The sequence below is a fragment of the Schistocerca gregaria genome, chromosome 11, assembly GCF_023897955.1.
Source record: "Schistocerca gregaria isolate iqSchGreg1 chromosome 11, iqSchGreg1.2, whole genome shotgun sequence".
Classification (NCBI taxonomy): Eukaryota; Metazoa; Arthropoda; class Insecta; order Orthoptera; family Acrididae; genus Schistocerca; species Schistocerca gregaria.
Window position 1 is genome coordinate 6,094,531 of NC_064930.1, and position 18,183 is coordinate 6,112,713.

Genomic DNA, 18,183 nt, shown 5'->3' on the forward strand with positions numbered 1-18,183 from the left:
CTTGGCAATCACCCCTGCAGCCGACTTTTCCGACTTTACACGACGCTCACGCAACGCTCACGCTAGTGAAAGCCTTATTTATAGTTCGACGTCGCGCCAAAGCGAATGAGCACATTTCGCCTACGGCTTAGGCCGCTCTCCTAGTGTGGCTGCTCTGTGTCTGCAGGCAACGAGGGGCTGCAAGCTTCCTGTGTTCGCACCTATATCACCTGTGCTTGCTTGTCAGAGACAGACTATCGCAAAACATACAACTCACTCCATGAATTGATTGCTACGGCATCTGTTATCAGCAGTCACAACCAGCAACACCAGTAGCAGCCGACTGCACGCAAAGAATGGGAACGTGCAGTGGGATTTACGTGAACTCGGCGCAAGGCAGATCTTTCCGACGTAGGCTTGAGAATCTTATGGGAACATTTGTACTGTTTCTTAATTAAGTGTAGGTGTGGGAGGAGGGTGCTTCCTGCGCACGAATAAAAGCACGCTTGACAATTGTGGTTGCTAATCGTTCGCTTGTATCTGCCTAGACACCTCTGCTGGTTGGGAATTATTCCACTTGCATGGCAAGGGGCGCTTGTAGGTGTGTTAAAAATTCTGGAGGCGCTGGGTATCGATCCCAGTACCTCTCGCACGCTAAGCGAGCGCTCTACCATCTGAGCTACGCCCACCCCCCCGTTGACTAATAGTGCTACATACAGCCATATCAACGTCACAGACCCTTGCACTCCCATTATTCCGCAGACAAACGACACTTTCTATGTATCAGTGAGGGTGTCTTTCAGGTTTCGTGCATTTTCTATCGAATCGTAGTCGGCAACAATGAAAGTGGCACGCATAACGTCGAAAATAGAGTTCGGACACCGCTCTGAGTAAGACGAACGTGTTGTCCACTCTCTAGACTTCAATGACGTTATGCCGTGATACCTAAGACAGATCTGCACTCGATAACACCTCGATAACAGCCGGTCCCCACACTTACATCTGGCTCTCCTGATGACAGTATACATCATATCAGTCTGTGACGCTGGTTTTGCAACTTCTTGCTTGCCTTTATGTTCGCCGCGACCAGCACTTACCATGCACTGACCACAAAACATGGAGGAGCCGGGGATTGAACACGACACCTTTCACACGCTAAGCGAACGATCTGCCAACTGAGCTACGGCTGCACACACGACCAAGCCTGGCTATTCTCCATTCTTTGCGACTCTGATGTGCACGGGCACGATGGTTGGTTGGTTTGTAGCGGCGAAGGTACCAGAGTACAAAGGCGCGGACACGTTCATATACACAAGAGTTCCAAGTAGTTCCGATGCTCTGGTATTACGAATGCAAATTCCGTCTGTTTTTAACGTCTTAAATTGAAAGGGCGGTCACAAATTGGTCCATTTCACTCCTTGTCGACAATCACACAGCACCTGAGGTAACAAGCACATCTCGAGCCCCATTGTGCTCTCCGTTGTTCATGCCAACTCAGTGCCTCGCTCTTTGCTACTGTGTAAAACTCTTGTCGTCCAACTGCGAAACACTGGGACACGTCTTCATTGCACTGATATACTACGAAACGCTGCCCAAACTTGGCAATCACCCCTGCAGCCGACTTTTCCGACTTTACACGACGCTCACGCTAGTGACAGCCTTATTTATAGTTCGACGTCGCGCCAAAGCGAATGAGCACATTTCGCCTACGGCTTAGGCCGCTCTCCTAGTGTGGCTGCTCTGTGTCTGCAGGCAACGAGGGGCTGCAAGCTTCCTGTGTTCGCACCTATATCACCTGTGCTTGCTTGTCAGGGACAGACTATCGCAAAACATACAACTCACTCCATGAATTGATTGCTACGGCATCTGTTATCAGCAGTCACAACCAGCAACACCAGTAGCAGCCGACTGCACGCAAAGAATGGGAACGTGCAGTTGGATTTACGTGAACTGGGCGCAAGGCAGATCTTTCCGACGTAGGCTTGAGAATCTTATGGGAACATTTGTACTGTTTCTTAATTAAGTGTAGGTGTGGGAGGAGGGTGATTCCTGCGCACGAATAAAAGCACGCTTGGCAATTGTGGTTGCTAATCGTTCGCTTGTATCTGCCTAGACACCTCTGCTGGTTGGGAATTATTCCACTTGCATGGCAAGGGGCGCTTGTAGGTGTGTTAAAAATTCTGGAGGCGCTGGGTATCGATCCCAATACCTCTCGCACGCTAAGCGAGCGCTCTACCATCAGAGCCACGCCCACCCCCCCGTTGAGTAATAGTGCTACATACAGCCATATCAACGTCACAGACCCTTGCACTCCCATTATTCCGCAGACAAACGACACTTTCTATGTATCAGTGAGGGTGTCTTTCAGGTTTCGTGCATTCTGTATAGAATCGTAGTCGGCCACAATGAAAGTGTCACGCATAACGTCGAAAATAGAGTTCGGACACCGCTCTGAGTAAGACGAACGTGTTGTCCACTCTCTAGACTTCAATGACGTTATGCCGTGATACCTAAGACAGATCTGCACTCGATAACACCTCGATAACAGCCGGTCCCCACACTTACATCTGGCTCTCCTGATGACAGTATACATCATATCAGTCTGTGACGCTGGTTTTGCAACTTCTTGCGTGCCTTTATGTTCGCCGCGACCAACACTTACCATGCACTGACCACAAAACATGGAGGAGCCGGGGATTGAACCCGAGACCTTTCACACGCTAAGCAAACGATCTGCCAACTGAGCTACGGCTGCACACACGACCAAGCCTGGCTATTCTCCATTCTTTGCGACTCTGATGTGCACGGGCACGATGGTTGGTTGGTTTGTAGCGGCGAAGGTACCAGAGTACAAAGGCGCGGACACGTTCATATACACAAGAGTTCCAAGTAGTTCCGATGCTCTGGTATTACGAATGCAAATTCCGTCTGTTTTTAACGTCTTAAATTGAAAGGGCGGTCACAAATTGGTCCATTTCACTCCTTGTCGACAATCACACAGCACCTGAGGTAACAAGCACATCTCGAGCCCCATTGTGCTCTCCGTTGTTCATGCCAACTCAGTGCCTCGCTCTTTGCTACTGTGTAAAACTCTTGTCGTCCAACTGCGAAACACTGGGACACGTCTTCATTGCACTGATATACTACGAAACGCTGCCCAAACTTGGCAATCACCCCTGCAGCCGACTTTTCCGACTTTACACGACGCTCACGCTAGTGACAGCCTTATTTATAGTTCGACGTCGCGCCAAAGCGAATGAGCACATTTCGCCTACGGCTTAGGCCGCTCTCCTAGTGTGGCTGCTCTGTGTCTGCAGGCAACGAGGGGCTGCAAGCTTCCTGTGTTCGCACCTATATCACCTGTGCTTGCTTGTCAGGGACAGACTATCGCAAAACATACAACTCACTCCATGAATTGATTGCTACGGCATCTGTTATCAGCAGTCACAACCAGCAACACCAGTAGCAGCCGACTGCACGCAAAGAATGGGAACGTGCAGTGGGATTTACGTGAACTGGGCGCAAGGCAGATCTTTCCGACGTAGGCTTGAGAATCTTATGAGAACATTTGTACTGTTTCTTAATTAAGTGTAGGTGTGGGAGGAGGGTGCTTCCTGCGCACGAATAAAAGCACGCTTGACAATTGTGGTTGCTAATCGTTCGCTTGTATCTGCCTAGACACCTCTGCTGGTTGGGAATTATTCCACTTGCATGGCAAGGGGCGCTTGTAGGTGTGTTAAAAATTCTGGAGGCGCTGGGTATCGATCCCAATACATCTCGCACGCTAAGCGAGCGCTCTACCATCAGAGCCACGCCCACCCCCCCGTTGAGTAATAGTGCTACATACAGCCATATCAACGTCACAGACCCTTGCACTCCCATTATTCCGCAGACAAACGACACTTTCTATGTATCAGTGAGGGTGTCTTTCAGGTTTCGTGCATTCTGTATAGAATCGTAGTCGGCCACAATGAAAGTGTCACGCATAACGTCGAAAATAGAGTTCGGACACCGCTCTGAGTAAGACGAACGTGTTGTCCACTCTCTAGACTTCAATGACGTTATGCCGTGATACCTAAGACAGATCTGCACTCGATAACACCTCGATAACAGCCGGTCCCCACACTTACATCTGGCTCTCCTGATGACAGTATACATCATATCAGTCTGTGACGCTGGTTTTGCAACTTCTTGCGTGCCTTTATGTTCGCCGCGACCAACACTTACCATGCACTGACCACAAAACATGGAGGAGCCGGGGATTGAACCCGAGACCTTTCACACGCTAAGCAAACGATCTGCCAACTGAGCTACGGCTGCACACACGACCAAGCCTGGCTATTCTCCATTCTTTGCGACTCTGATGTGCACGGGCACGATGGTTGGTTGGTTTGTAGCGGCGAAGGTACCAGAGTACAAAGGCGCGGACACGTTCATATACACAAGAGTTCCAAGTAGTTCCGATGCTCTGGCATTACGAATGCAAATTCCGTCTGTTTTTAACGTCTTAAATTGAAAGGGCGGTCACAAATTGGTCCATTTCACTCCTTCTCGACAATCACACAGCACCTGAGGTAACAAGCACATCTCGAGCCCCATTGTGCTCTCCATTGTTCATGCCAACTCAGTGCCTCGCTCTTTGCTACTGTGTAAAACTCTTGTCGTCCAACTGCGAAACACTGGGACACGTCTTCATTGCACTGATATACTACGAAACGCTGCCCAAACTTGGCAATCACCCCTGCAGCCGACTTTTCCGACTTTACACGACGCTCACGCTAGTGACAGCCTTATTTATAGTTCGACGTCGCGCCAAAGCGAATGAGCACATTTCGCCTACGGCTTAGGCCGCTCTCCTAGTGTGGCTGCTCTGTGTCTGCAGGCAACGAGGGGCTGCAAGCTTCCTGTGTTCGCACCTATATCACCTGTGCTTGCTTGTCAGAGACAGACTATCGCAAAACATACAACTCACTCCATGAATTGATTGCTACGGCATCTGTTATCAGCAGTCACAACCAGCAACACCAGTAGCAGCCGAATGCACGCAAAGAATGGGAACGTGCAGTGGGATTTACGTGAACTCGGCGCAAGGCAGATCTTTCCGACGTAGGCTTGAGAATCTTATGGGAACATTTGTACTGTTTCTTAATTAAGTGTAGGTGTGGGAGGAGGGTGCTTCCTGCGCATGAATAAAAGCACGCTTGACAATTGTGGTTGCTAATCGTTCGCTTGTATCTGCCTAGACACCTCTGCTGGTTGGGAATTATTCCACTTGCATGGCAAGGGGCGCTTGTAGGTGTGTTAAAAATTCTGGAGGCGCTGGGTATCGATCCCAGTACCTCTCGCACGCTAAGCGAGCGCTCTACCATCTGAGCTACGCCCACCCCCCCGTTGACTAATAGTGCTACATACAGCCATATCAACGTCACAGACCCTTGCACTCCCATTATTCCGCAGACAAACGACACTTTCTATGTATCAGTGAGGGTGTCTTTCAGGTTTCGTGCATTCTCTATCGAATCGTAGTCGGCAACAATGAAAGTGGCACGCATAACGTCGAAAATAGAGTTCGGACACCGCTCTGAGTAAGACGAACGTGTTGTCCACTCTCCAGACTTCAATGACGTTATGCCGTGATACCTAAGACAGATCTGCACTCGATAACACCTCGATAACAGCCGGTCCCCACACTTACATCTGGCTCTCCTGATGACAGTATACATCATATCAGTCTGTGACGCTGGTTTTGCAACTTCTTGCGTGCCTTTATGTTCGCCGCGACCAACACTTACCATGCACTGACCACAAAACATGGAGGAGCCGGGGATTGAACCCGAGACCTTTCACACGCTAAGCGAACGATCTGCCAACTGAGCTACGGCTGCACACACGACCAAGCCTGGCTATTCTCCATTCTTTGCGACTCTGATGTGCACGGGCACGATGGTTGGTTGGTTTGTAGCGGCGAAGGTACCAGAGTACAAAGGCGCGGACACGTTCATATACACAAGAGTTCCAAGTAGTTCCGATGCTCTGGCATTACGAATGCAAATTCCGTCTGTTTTTAACGTCTTAAATTGAAAGGGCGGTCACAAATTGGTCCATTTCACTCCTTGTCGACAATCACACAGCACCTGAGGTAACAAGCACATCTCGAGCCCCATTGTGCTCTCCATTGTTCATGCCAACTCAGTGCCTCGCTCTTTGCTACTGTGTAAAACTCTTGTCGTCCAACTGCGAAACACAGGGACACGTCTTCATTGCACTGATATACTACGAAACGCTGCCCAAACTTGGCAATCACCCCTGCAGCCGACTTTTCCGACTTTACACGACACTCACGCTAGTGACAGCCTTATTTATAGTTCGACGTCGCGCCAAAGCGAATGAGCACATTTCGCCTACAGCTTAGGCCGCTCTCCTAGTGTGGCTGCTCTGTGTCTGCAGGCAACGAGGGGCTGCAAGCTTCCTGTGTTCGCACCTATATCACCTGTGCTTGCTTGTCAGAGACAGACTATCGCAAAACATACAACTCACTCCATGAATTGATTGCTACGGCATCTGTTATCAGCAGTCACAACCAGCAACACCAGTAGCAGCCGACTGCACGCAAAGAATGGGAACGTGCAGTGGGATTTACGTGAACTCGGCGCAAGGCAGATCTTTCCGACGTAGGCTTGAGAATCTTATGGGAACATTTGTACTGTTTCTTAATTAAGTGTAGGTGTGGGAGGAGGGTGCTTCCTGCGCACGAATAAAAGCACGCTTGACAATTGTGGTTGCTAATCGTTCGCTTGTATCTGCCTAGACACCTCTGCTGGTTGGGAATTATTCCACTTGCATGGCAAGGGGCGCTTGTAGGTGTGTTAAAAATTCTGGAGGCGCTGGGTATCGATCCCAGTACCTCTCGCACGCTAAGCGAGCGCTCTACCATCTGAGCTACGCCCACCCCCCCGTTGACTAATAGTGCTACATACAGCCATATCAACGTCACAGACCCTTGCACTCCCATTATTCCGCAGACAAACGACACTTTCTATATATCAGTGAGGGTGTCTTTCAGGTTTCGTGCATTCTGTATCGAATCGTAGTCGGCAACAATGAAAGTGGCACGCATAACGTCTAAAATAGAGTTCGGACACCGCTCTGAGTAAGACGAACGTGTTGTCCACTCTCTAGACTTCAATGACGTTATGCCGTGATACCTAAGACAGATCTGCACTCGATAACACCTCGATAACAGCCGGTCCCCACACTTACATCTGGCTCTCCTGATGACAGTATACATCATATCAGTCTGTGACGCTGGTTTTGCAACTTCTTGCGTGCCTTTATGTTCGCCGCGACCAGCACTTACCATGCACTGACCACAAAACATGGAGGAGCCGGGGATTGAACACGACACCTTTCACACGCTAAGCGAACGATCTGCCAACTGAGCTACGGCTGCACACACGACCAAGCCTGGCTATTCTCCATTCTTTGCGACTCTGATGTGCACGGGCACGATGGTTGGTTGGTTTGTAGCGGCGAAGGTACCAGAGTACAAAGGCGCGGACACGTTCATATACACAAGAGTTCCAAGTAGTTCCGATGCTCTGGTATTACGAATGCAAATTCCGTCTGTTTTTAACGTCTTAAATTGAAAGGGCGGTCACAAATTGGTCCATTTCACTCCTTGTCGACAATCACACAGCACCTGAGGTAACAAGCACATCTCGAGCCCCATTGTGCTCTCCATTGTTCATGCCAACTCAGTGCCTCGCTCTTTGCTACTGTGTAAAACTCTTATCGTCCAACTGCGAAACACTGGGACACGTCTTCATTGCACTGATATACTACGAAACGCTGCCCAAACTTGGCAATCACCCCTGCAGCCGACTTTTCCGACTTTACACGACGCTCACGCTAGTGACAGCCTTATTTATAGTTCGACGTCGCGCCAAAGCGAATGAGCACATTTCGCCTACGGCTTAGGCCGCTCTCCTAGTGTGGCTGCTCTGTGTCTGCAGGCAACGAGGGGCTGCAAGCTTCCTGTTTTCGCACCTATATCACCTGTGCTTGCTTGTCAGAGACAGACTATCGCAAAACATACAACTCACTCCATGAATTGATTGCTACGGCATCTGTTATCAGCAGTCACAACCAGCAACACCAGTAGCAGCCGACTGCACGCAAAGAATGGGAACGTGCAGTGGGATTTACGTGAACTCGGCGCAAGGCAGATCTTTCCGACGTAGGCTTGAGAATCTTATGGGAACATTTGTACTGTTTCTTAATTAAGTGTAGGTGTGGGAGGAGGGTGCTTCCTGCGCACGAATAAAAGCACGCTTGACAATTGTGGTTGCTAATCGTTCGCTTGTATCTGCCTAGACACCTCTGCTGGTTGGGAATTATTCCACTTGCATGGCAAGGGGCGCTTGTAGGTGTGTTAAAAATTCTGGAGGCGCTGGGTATCGATCCCAGTACCTCTCGCACGCTAAGCGAGCGCTCTACCATCTGAGCTACGCCCACCCCCCCCGTTGACTAATAGTGCTACATACAGCCATATCAACGTCACAGACCCTTGCACTCCCATTATGCCGCAGACAAACGACACTTTCTATGTATCAGTGAGGGTGTCTTTCAGGTTTCGTGCATTCTCTATCGAATCGTATTCGGCCACAATGAAAGTGGCACGCATAACGTCGAAAATAGAGTTCGGACACCGCTCTGAGTAAGACGAACGTGTTGTCCACTCTCTAGACTTCAATGACGTTATGCCGTGATACCTAAGACAGATCTGCACTCGATAACACCTCGATAACAGCCGGTCCCCACACTTACATCTGGCTCTCCTGATGACAGTATACATCATATCAGTCTGTGACGCTGGTTTTGCAACTTCTTGCGTGCCTTTATGTTCGCCGCGACCAACACTTACCATGCACTGACCACAAAACATGGAGGAGCCGGGGATTGAACCCGAGACCTTTCACACGCTAAGCGAACGATCTGCCAACTGAGCTACGGCTGCACACACGACCAAGCCTGGCTATTCTCCATTCATTGCGACTCTGATGTGCACGGGCACGATGGTTGGTTGGTTTGTAGCGGCGAAGGTACCAGAGTACAAAGGCGCGGACACGTTCATATACACAAGAGTTCCAAGTAGTTCCGATGCTCTGGCATAACGAATGCAAATTCCGTCTGTTTTTAACGTCTTAAATTGAAAGGGCGGTCACAAATTGGTCCATTTCACTCCTTGTCGACAATCACACAGCACCTGAGGTAACAAGCACATCTCGAGCCCCATTGTGCTCTCCATTGTTCATGCCAACTCAGTGCCTCGCTCTTTGCTACTGTGTAAAACTCTTGTCGTCCAACTGCGAAACACTGGGACACGTCTTCATTGCACTGATATACTACGAAACGCTGCCCAAACTTGGCAATCACCCCTGCAGCCGACTTTTCCGACTTTACACGACGCTCACGCTAGTGACAGCCTTATTTATAGTTCGACGTCGCGCCAAAGCGAATGAGCACATTTCGCCTACGGCTTAGGCCGCTCTCCTAGTGTGGCTGCTCTGTGTCTGCAGGCAACGAGGGGCTGCAAGCTTCCTGTGTTCGCACCTATATCACCTGTGCTTGCTTGTCAGAGACAGACTATCGCAAAACATACAACTCACTCCATGAATTGATTGCTACGGCATCTGTTATCAGCAGTCACAACCAGCAACACCAGTAGCAGCCGACTGCACGCAAAGAATGGGAACGTGCAGTGGGATTTACGTGAACTCGGCGCAAGGCAGATCTTTCCGACGTAGGCTTGAGAATCTTATGGGAACATTTGTACTGTTTCTTAATTAAGTGTAGGTGTGGGAGGAGGGTGCTTCCTGTGCACGAATAAAAGCACGCTTGACAATTGTGGTTGCTAATCGTTCGCTTGTATCTGCCTAGACACCTCTGCTGGTTGGGAATTATTCCACTTGCATGGCAAGGGGCGCTTGTAGGTGTGTTAAAAATTCTGGAGGCGCTGGGTATCGATCCCAGTACCTCTCGCACGCTAAGCGAGCGCTCTACCATCTGAGCTACGCCCACCCCCCGTTGACTAATAGTGCTACATACAGCCATATCAACGTCACAGACCCTTGCACTCCCATTATTCCGCAGACAAACGACACTTTCTATGTATCAGTGAGGGTGTCTTTCAGGTTTCGTGCATTCTCTATCGAATCGTAGTCGTCCACAATGAAAGTGGCACGCATAACGTCGAAAATAGAGTTCGGACACCGCTCTGAGTAAGACGAACGTGTTGTCCACTCTCTAGACTTCAATGACGTTATGCCGTGATACCTAAGACAGATCTGCACTCGATAACACCTCGATAACAGCCGGTCCCCACACTTACATCTGGCTCTCCTGATGACAGTATACATCATATCAGTCTGTGACGCTGGTTTTGCAACTTCTTGCGTGCCTTTATGTTCGCCGCGACCAACACTTACCATGCACTGACCACAAAACATGGAGGAGCCGGGGATTGAACCCGAGACCTTTCACACGCTAAGCGAACGATCTGCCAACTGAGCTACGGCTGCACACACGACCAAGCCTGGCTATTCTCCATTCATTGCGACTCTGATGTGCACGGGCACGATGGTTGGTTGGTTTGTAGCGGCGAAGGTACCAGAGTACAAAGGCGCGGACACGTTCATATACACAAGAGTTCCAAGTAGTTCCGATGCTCTGGCATTACGAATGCAAATTCCGTCTGTTTTTAACGTCTTAAATTGAAAGGGCGGTCACAAATTGGTCCATTTCACTCCTTGTCGACAATCACACAGCACCTGAGGTAACAAGCACATCTCGAGCCCCATTGTGCTCTCCATTGTTCATGCCAACTCAGTGCCTCGCTCTTTGCTACTGTGTAAAACTCTTGTCGTCCAACTGCGAAACACTGGGACACGTCTTCATTGCACTGATATACTACGAAACGCTGCCCAAACTTGGCAATCACCCCTGCAGCCGACTTTTCCGACTTTACACGACGCTCACGCTAGTGACAGCCTTATTTATAGTTCGACGTCGCGCCAAAGCGAATGAGCACATTTCGCCTACGGCTTAGGCCGCTCTCCTAGTGTGGCTGCTCTGTGTCTGCAGGCAACGAGGGGCTGCAAGCTTCCTGTGTTCGCACCTATATCACCTGTGCTTGCTTGTCAGAGACAGACTATCGCAAAACATACAACTCACTCCATGAATTGATTGCTACGGCATCTGTTATCAGCAGTCACAACCAGCAACACCAGTAGCAGCCGACTGCACGCAAAGAATGGGAACGTGCAGTGGGATTTACGTGAACTCGGCGCAAGGCAGATCTTTCCGACGCAGGCTTGAGAATCTTATGGGAACATTTGTACTGTTTCTTAATTAAGTGTAGGTGTGGGAGGAGGGTGCTTCCTGCGCACGAATAAAAGCACGCTTGGCAATTGTGGTTGCTAATCGTTCGCTTGTATCTGCCTAGACACCTCTGCTGGTTGGGAATTATTCCACTTGCATGGCAAGGGGCGCTTGTAGGTGTGTTAAAAATTCTGGAGGCGCTGGGTATCGATCCCAGTACCTCTCGCACGCTAAGCGAGCGCTCTACCATCTGAGCTACGCCCACCCCCCCGTTGACTAATAGTGCTACATACAGCCATATCAACGTCACAGACCCTTGCACTCCCATTATTCCGCAGACAAACGACACTTTCTATGTATCAGTGAGGGTGTCTTTCAGGTTTCGTGCATTCTCTATCGAATCGTAGTCGGCCACAATGAAAGTGGCACGCATAACGTCGAAAATAGAGTTCGGACACCGCTCTGAGTAAGACGAACGTGTTGTCCACTCTCTAGACTTCAATGACGTTATGCCGTGATACCTAAGACAGATCTGCACTCGATAACACCTCGATAACAGCCGGTCCCCACACTTACATCTGGCTCTCCTGATGACAGTATACATCATATCACTCTGTGACGCTGGTTTTGCAACTTCTTGCGTGCCTTTATGTTCGCCGCGACCAACACTTACCATGCACTGACCACAAAACATGGAGGAGCCGGAGATTGAACCCGAGACCTTTCACACGCTAAGCGAACGATCTGCCAACTGAGCTACGGCTGCACACACGACCAAGCCTGGCTATTCTCCATTCTTTGCGACTCTAATGTGCACGGGCACGATGGTTGGTTGGTTTGTAGCGGCGAACGTACCAGAGTACAAAGGCGCGGACACGTTCATATACACAAGAGTTCCAAGTAGTTCCGATGCTCTGGCATTACGAATGCAAATTCCGTCTGTTTTTAACGTCTTAAATTGAAAGGGCGGTCACAAATTGGTCCATTTCACTCCTTGTCGACAATCACACAGCACCTGAGGTAACAAGCACATCTCGAGCCCCATTGTGCTCTCCATTGTTCATGCCAACTCAGTGCCTCGCTCTTTGCTACTGTGTAAAACTCTTGTCGTCCAACTGCGAAACACTGGGACACGTCTTCATTGCACTGATATACTACTAAACGCTGCCCAAACTTGGCAATCACCCCTGCAGCCGACTTTACACGACGCTCACGCAACGCTCACGCTAGTGACAGCCTTATTTATAGTTCGACGTCGCGCCAAAGCGAATGAGCACATTTCGCCTACGGCTTAGGCCGCTCTCCTAGTGTGGCTGCTCTGTGTCTGCAGGCAACGAGGGGCTGCAAGCTTCCTGTGTTCGCACCTATATCACCTGTGCTTGCTTGTCAGGGACAGACTATCGCAAAACATACAACTCACTCCATGAATTGATTGCTACGGCATCTGTTATCAGCAGTCACAACCAGCAACACCAGTAGCAGCCGACTGCACGCAAAGAATGGGAACGTGCAGTGGGATTTACGTGAACTCGGCGCAAGGCAGATCTTTCCGACGCAGGCTTGAGAATCTTATGGGAACATTTGTACTGTTTCTTAATTAAGTGTAGGTGTGGGAGGAGGGTGCTTCCTGCGCACGAATAAAAGCACGCTTGGCAATTGTGGTTGCTAATCGTTCGCTTGTATCTGCCTAGACACCTCTGCTGGTTGGGAATTATTCCACTTGCATGGCAAGGGGCGCTTGTAGGTGTGTTAAAAATTCTGGAGGCGCTGGGTATCGATCCCAGTACCTCTCGCACGCTAAGCGAGCGCTCTACCATCTGAGCTACGCCCACCCCCCCGTTGACTAATAGTGCTACATACAGCCATATCAACGTCACAGACCCTTGCACTCCCATTATTCCGCAGACAAACGACACTTTCTATGTATCAGTGAGGGTGTCTTTCAGGTTTCGTGCATTCTCTATCGAATCGTAGTCGGCCACAATGAAAGTGGCACGCATAACGTCGAAAATAGAGTTCGGACACCGCTCTGAGTAAGACGAACGTGTTGTCCACTCTCTAGACTTCAATGACGTTATGCCGTGATACCTAAGACAGATCTGCACTCGATAACACCTCGATAACAGCCGGTCCCCACACTTACATCTGGCTCTCCTGATGACAGTATACATCATATCAGTCTGTGACGCTGGTTTTGCAACTTCTTGCGTGCCTTTATGTTCGCCGCGACCAACACTTACCATGCACTGACCACAAAACATGGAGGAGCCGGGGATTGAACCCGAGACCTTTCACACGCTAAGCGAACGATCTGCCAACTGAGCTACGGCTGCACACACGACCAAGCCTGGCTATTCTCCATTCATTGCGACTCTGATGTGCACGGGCACGATGGTTGGTTGGTTTGTAGCGGCGAAGGTACCAGAGTACAAAGGCGCGGACACGTCCATATACACAAGAGTTCCAAGTAGTTCCGATGCTCTGGCATTACGAATGCAAATTCCGTCTGTTTTTAACGTCTTAAATTGAAAGGGCGGTCACAAATTGGTCCATTTCACTCCTTGTCGACAATCACACAGCACCTGAGGTAACAAGCACATCTCGAGCCCCATTGTGCTCTCCATTGTTCATGCCAACTCAGTGCCTCGCTCTTTGCTACTGTGTAAAACTCTTGTCGTCCAACTGCGAAACACTGGGACACGTCTTCATTGCACTTATATACTACGAAACGCTGCCCAAACTTGGCAATCACCCCTGCAGCCGACTTTTCCGACTTTACACGACGCTCACGCTAGTGACAGCCTTATTTATAGTTCGACGTCGCGCCAAAGCGAATGAGCACATTTCGCCTACGGCTTAGGCCGCTCTCCTAGTGTGGCTGCTCTGTGTCTGCAGGCAACGAGGGGCTGCAAGCTTCCTGTGTTCGCACCTATATCACCTGTGCTTGCTTGTCAGAGACAGACTATCGCAAAACATACAACTCACTCCATGAATTGATTGCTACGGCATCTGTTATCAGCAGTCACAACCAGCAACACCAGTAGCAGCCGACTGCACGCAAAGAATGGGAACGTGCAGTGGGATTTACGTGAACTCGGCGCAAGGCAGATCTTTCCGACGCAGGCTTGAGAATCTTATGGGAACATTTGTACTGTTTCTTAATTAAGTGTAGGTGTGGGAGGAGGGTGCTTCCTGCGCACGAATAAAAGCACGCTTGGCAATTGTGGTTGCTAATCGTTCGCTTGTATCTGCCTAGACACCTCTGCTGGTTGGGAATTATTCCACTTGCATGGCAAGGGGCGCTTGTAGGTGTGTTAAAAATTCTGGAGGCGCTGGGTATCGATCCCAGTACCTCTCGCACGCTAAACGAGCGCTCTACCATCTGAGCTACGCCCACCCCCCCGTTGACTAATAGTGCTACATACAGCCATATCAACGTCACAGACCCTTGCACTCCCATTATTCCGCAGACAAACGACACTTTCTATGTATCAGTGAGGGTGTCTTTCAGGTTTCGTGCATTCTGTATCGAATCGTAGTCGGCCACAATGAAAGTGGCACGCATAACGTCGAAAATAGAGTTCGGACACCGCTCTGAGTAAGACGAACGTGTTGTCCACTCTCTAGACTTCAATGACGTTATGCCGTGATACCTAAGACAGATCTGCACTCGATAACACCTCGATAACAGCCGGTCCCCACACTTACATCTGGCTCTCCTGATGACAGTATACATCATATCAGTCTGTGACGCTGGTTTTGCAACTTCTTGCGTGCCTTTATGTTCGCCGCGACCAACACTTACCATGCACTGACCACAAAACATGGAGGAGCCGGGGATTGAACCCGAGACCTTTCACACGCTAAGCGAACGATCTGCCAACTGAGCTACGGCTGCACACACTTAAGCCTGGCTATTCTCCATTCTTTGCGACTCTAATGTGCACGGGCACGATGGTTGGTTGGTTTGTAGCGGCGAAGGTACCAGAGTACAAAGGCGCGGACACGTCCATATACACAAGAGTTCCAAGTAGTTCCGATGCTCTGGCATTACGAATGCAAATTCCGTCTGTTTTCAACGTCTTAAATTGAAAGGGCGGTCACAAATTGGTCCATTTCACTCCTTGTCGACAATCACACAGCACCTGAGGTAACAAGCACATCTCGAGCCCCATTGTGCTCTCCATTGTTCATGCCAACTCAGTGCCTCGCTCTTTGCTACTGTGTAAAACTCTTGTCGTCCAACTGCGAAACACTGGGACACGTCTTCATTGCACTTATATACTACGAAACGCTGCCCAAACTTGGCAATCACCCCTGCAGCCGACTTTTCCGACTTTACACGACGCTCACGCTAGTGACAGCCTTATTTATAGTTCGACGTCGCGCCAAAGCGAATGAGCACATTTCGCCTACGGCTTAGGCCGCTCTCCTAGTGTGGCTGCTCTGTGTCTGCAGGCAACGAGGGGCTGCAAGCTTCCTGTGTTCGCACCTATATCACCTGTGCTTGCTTGTCAGAGACAGACTATCGCAAAACATACAACTCACTCCATGAATTGATTGCTACGGCATCTGTTATCAGCAGTCACAACCAGCAACACCAGTAGCAGCCGACTGCACGCAAAGAATGGGAACGTGCAGTGGGATTTACGTGAACTCGGCGCAAGGCAGATCTTTCCGACGCAGGCTTGAGAATCTTATGGGAACATTTGTACTGTTTCTTAATTAAGTGTAGGTGTGGGAGGAGGGTGCTTCCTGCGCACGAATAAAAGCACGCTTGCCAATTGTGGTTGCTAATCGTTCGCTTGTATCTGCCTAGACACCTCTGCTGGTTGGGAATTATTCCACTTGCATGGCAAGGGGCGCTTGTAGGTGTGTTAAAAATTCTGGAGGCGCTGGGTATCGATCCCAGTACCTCTCGCACGCTAAGCGAGCGCTCTACCATCTGAGCTACGCCCACCCCCCCGTTGACTAATAGTGCTACATACAGCCATATCAACGTCACAGACCCTTGCACTCCCATTATTCCGCAGACAAACGACACTTTCTATGTATCAGTGAGGGTGTCTTTCAGGTTTCGTGCATTCTGTATCGAATCGTAGTCGGCCACAATGAAAGTGGCACGCATAACGTCGAAAATAGAGTTCGGACACCGCTCTGAGTAAGACGAACGTGTTGTCCACTCTCTAGACTTCAATGACGTTATGCCGTGATACCTAAGACAGATCTGCACTCGATAACACCTCGATAACAGCCGGTCCCCACACTTACATCTGGCTCTCCTGATGACAGTATACATCATATCAGTCTGTGACGCTGGTTTTGCAACTTCTTGCGTGCCTTTATGTTCGCCGCAACCAACACTTACCATGCACTGACCACAAAACATGGAGGAGCCGGGGATTGAACCCGAGACCTTTCACACGCTAAGCGAACGATCTGCCAACTGAGCTACGGCTGCACACACTTAAGCCTGGCTTTTCTCCATTCTTTGCGACTCTAATGTGCACGGGCACGATGGTTGGTTGGTTTGTAGCGGCGAAGGTACCAGAGTACAAAGGCGCGGACACGTCCATATACACAAGAGTTCCAAGTAGTTCCGATGCTCTGGCATTACGAATGCAAATTCCGTCTGTTTTTAACGTCTTAAATTGAAAGGGCGGTCACAAATTGGTCCATTTCACTCCTTGTCGACAATCACACAGCACCTGAGGTAACAAGCACATCTCGAGCCCCATTGTGCTCTCCATTGTTCATGCCAACTCAGTGCCTCGCTCTTTGCTACTGTGTAAAACTCTTGTCGTCCAACTGCGAAACACTGGGACACGTCTTCATTGCACTGATATACTACGAAACGCTGCCCAAACTTGGCAATCACCCCTGCAGCCGACTTTTCCGACTTTACACGACGCTCACGCTAGTGACAGCCTTATTTATAGTTCGACGTCGCGCCAAAGCGAATGAGCACATTTCGCCTACGGCTTAGGCCGCTCTCCTAGTGTGGCTGCTCTGTGTCTGCAGGCAACGAGGGGCTGCAAGCTTCCTGTGTTCGCACCTATATCACCTGTGCTTGCTTGTCAGGGACAGACTATCGCAAAACATACAACTCACTCCATGAATTGATTGCTACGGCATCTGTTATCAGCAGTCACAACCAGCAACACCAGTAGCAGCCGACTGCACGCAAAGAATGGGAACGTGCAGTGGGATTTACGTGAACTCGGCGCAAGGCAGATCTTTCCGACGTAGGCTTGAGAATCTTATGGGAACATTTGTACTGTTTCTTAATTAAGTGTAGGTGTGGGAGGAGGGTGCTTCCTGCGCACGAATAAAAGCACGCTTGACAATTGTGGTTGCTAATCGTTCGCTTGTATCTGCCTAGACACCCCTGCTGGTTGGGAATTATTCCACTTGCATGGCAAGGGGCGCTTGTAGGTGTGTTAAAAATTCTGGAGGCGCTGGGTATCGATCCCAGTACCTCTCGCACGCTAAGCGAGCGCTCTACCATCTGAGCTACGCCCACCCCCCCGTTGACTAATAGTGCTACATACAGCCATATCAACGTCACAGACCCTTGCACTCCCATTATTCCGCAGACAAACGACACTTTCTATGTATCAGTGAGGGTGTCTTTTTGGTTTCGTGTATTCTCTATCGAATCGTAGTCGGCCACAATGAAAGTGGCACGCATAACGTCGAAAATAGAGTTCGGACACCGCTCTGAGTAAGACGAACGTGTTGTCCACTCTCTAGACTTCAATGACGTTATGCCGTGATACCTAAGACAGATCTGCACTCGATAACACCTCGATAACAGCCGGTCCC

The 18,183-nt window shown here is 49.8% G+C and overlaps 9 non-coding genes across 9 annotated transcripts; all 9 read right to left on the reverse strand.

Annotated features, from left to right (window-relative positions):
* Positions 1-595: 595 nt before the first annotated feature.
* On the reverse strand, positions 596-669 carry Trnaa-agc (transfer RNA alanine (anticodon AGC)). Its single transcript has one exon. It is a non-coding gene; the product is annotated as a tRNA-Ala (tRNA).
* Positions 670-5,290: 4,621 nt separating this feature from the next.
* Positions 5,291-5,364, reverse strand: Trnaa-agc (transfer RNA alanine (anticodon AGC)). The gene has a single exon. It is a non-coding gene; the product is annotated as a tRNA-Ala (tRNA).
* Positions 5,365-6,855: 1,491 nt separating this feature from the next.
* Trnaa-agc (transfer RNA alanine (anticodon AGC)) lies at positions 6,856-6,929 on the reverse strand. Its single transcript has one exon. It is a non-coding gene; the product is annotated as a tRNA-Ala (tRNA).
* Positions 6,930-8,420: 1,491 nt separating this feature from the next.
* Trnaa-agc (transfer RNA alanine (anticodon AGC)) lies at positions 8,421-8,494 on the reverse strand. Its single transcript has one exon. It is a non-coding gene; the product is annotated as a tRNA-Ala (tRNA).
* A 1,492-nt stretch (positions 8,495-9,986) lies between these two features.
* On the reverse strand, positions 9,987-10,060 carry Trnaa-agc (transfer RNA alanine (anticodon AGC)). Its single transcript has one exon. It is a non-coding gene; the product is annotated as a tRNA-Ala (tRNA).
* A 1,490-nt stretch (positions 10,061-11,550) lies between these two features.
* On the reverse strand, positions 11,551-11,624 carry Trnaa-agc (transfer RNA alanine (anticodon AGC)). The gene has a single exon. It is a non-coding gene; the product is annotated as a tRNA-Ala (tRNA).
* A 1,493-nt stretch (positions 11,625-13,117) lies between these two features.
* Trnaa-agc (transfer RNA alanine (anticodon AGC)) lies at positions 13,118-13,191 on the reverse strand. The gene has a single exon. It is a non-coding gene; the product is annotated as a tRNA-Ala (tRNA).
* Positions 13,192-16,245: 3,054 nt separating this feature from the next.
* Trnaa-agc (transfer RNA alanine (anticodon AGC)) lies at positions 16,246-16,319 on the reverse strand. Its single transcript has one exon. It is a non-coding gene; the product is annotated as a tRNA-Ala (tRNA).
* A 1,489-nt stretch (positions 16,320-17,808) lies between these two features.
* Trnaa-agc (transfer RNA alanine (anticodon AGC)) lies at positions 17,809-17,882 on the reverse strand. Its single transcript has one exon. It is a non-coding gene; the product is annotated as a tRNA-Ala (tRNA).
* Between the last annotated feature and the right edge of the window lie 301 nt (positions 17,883-18,183).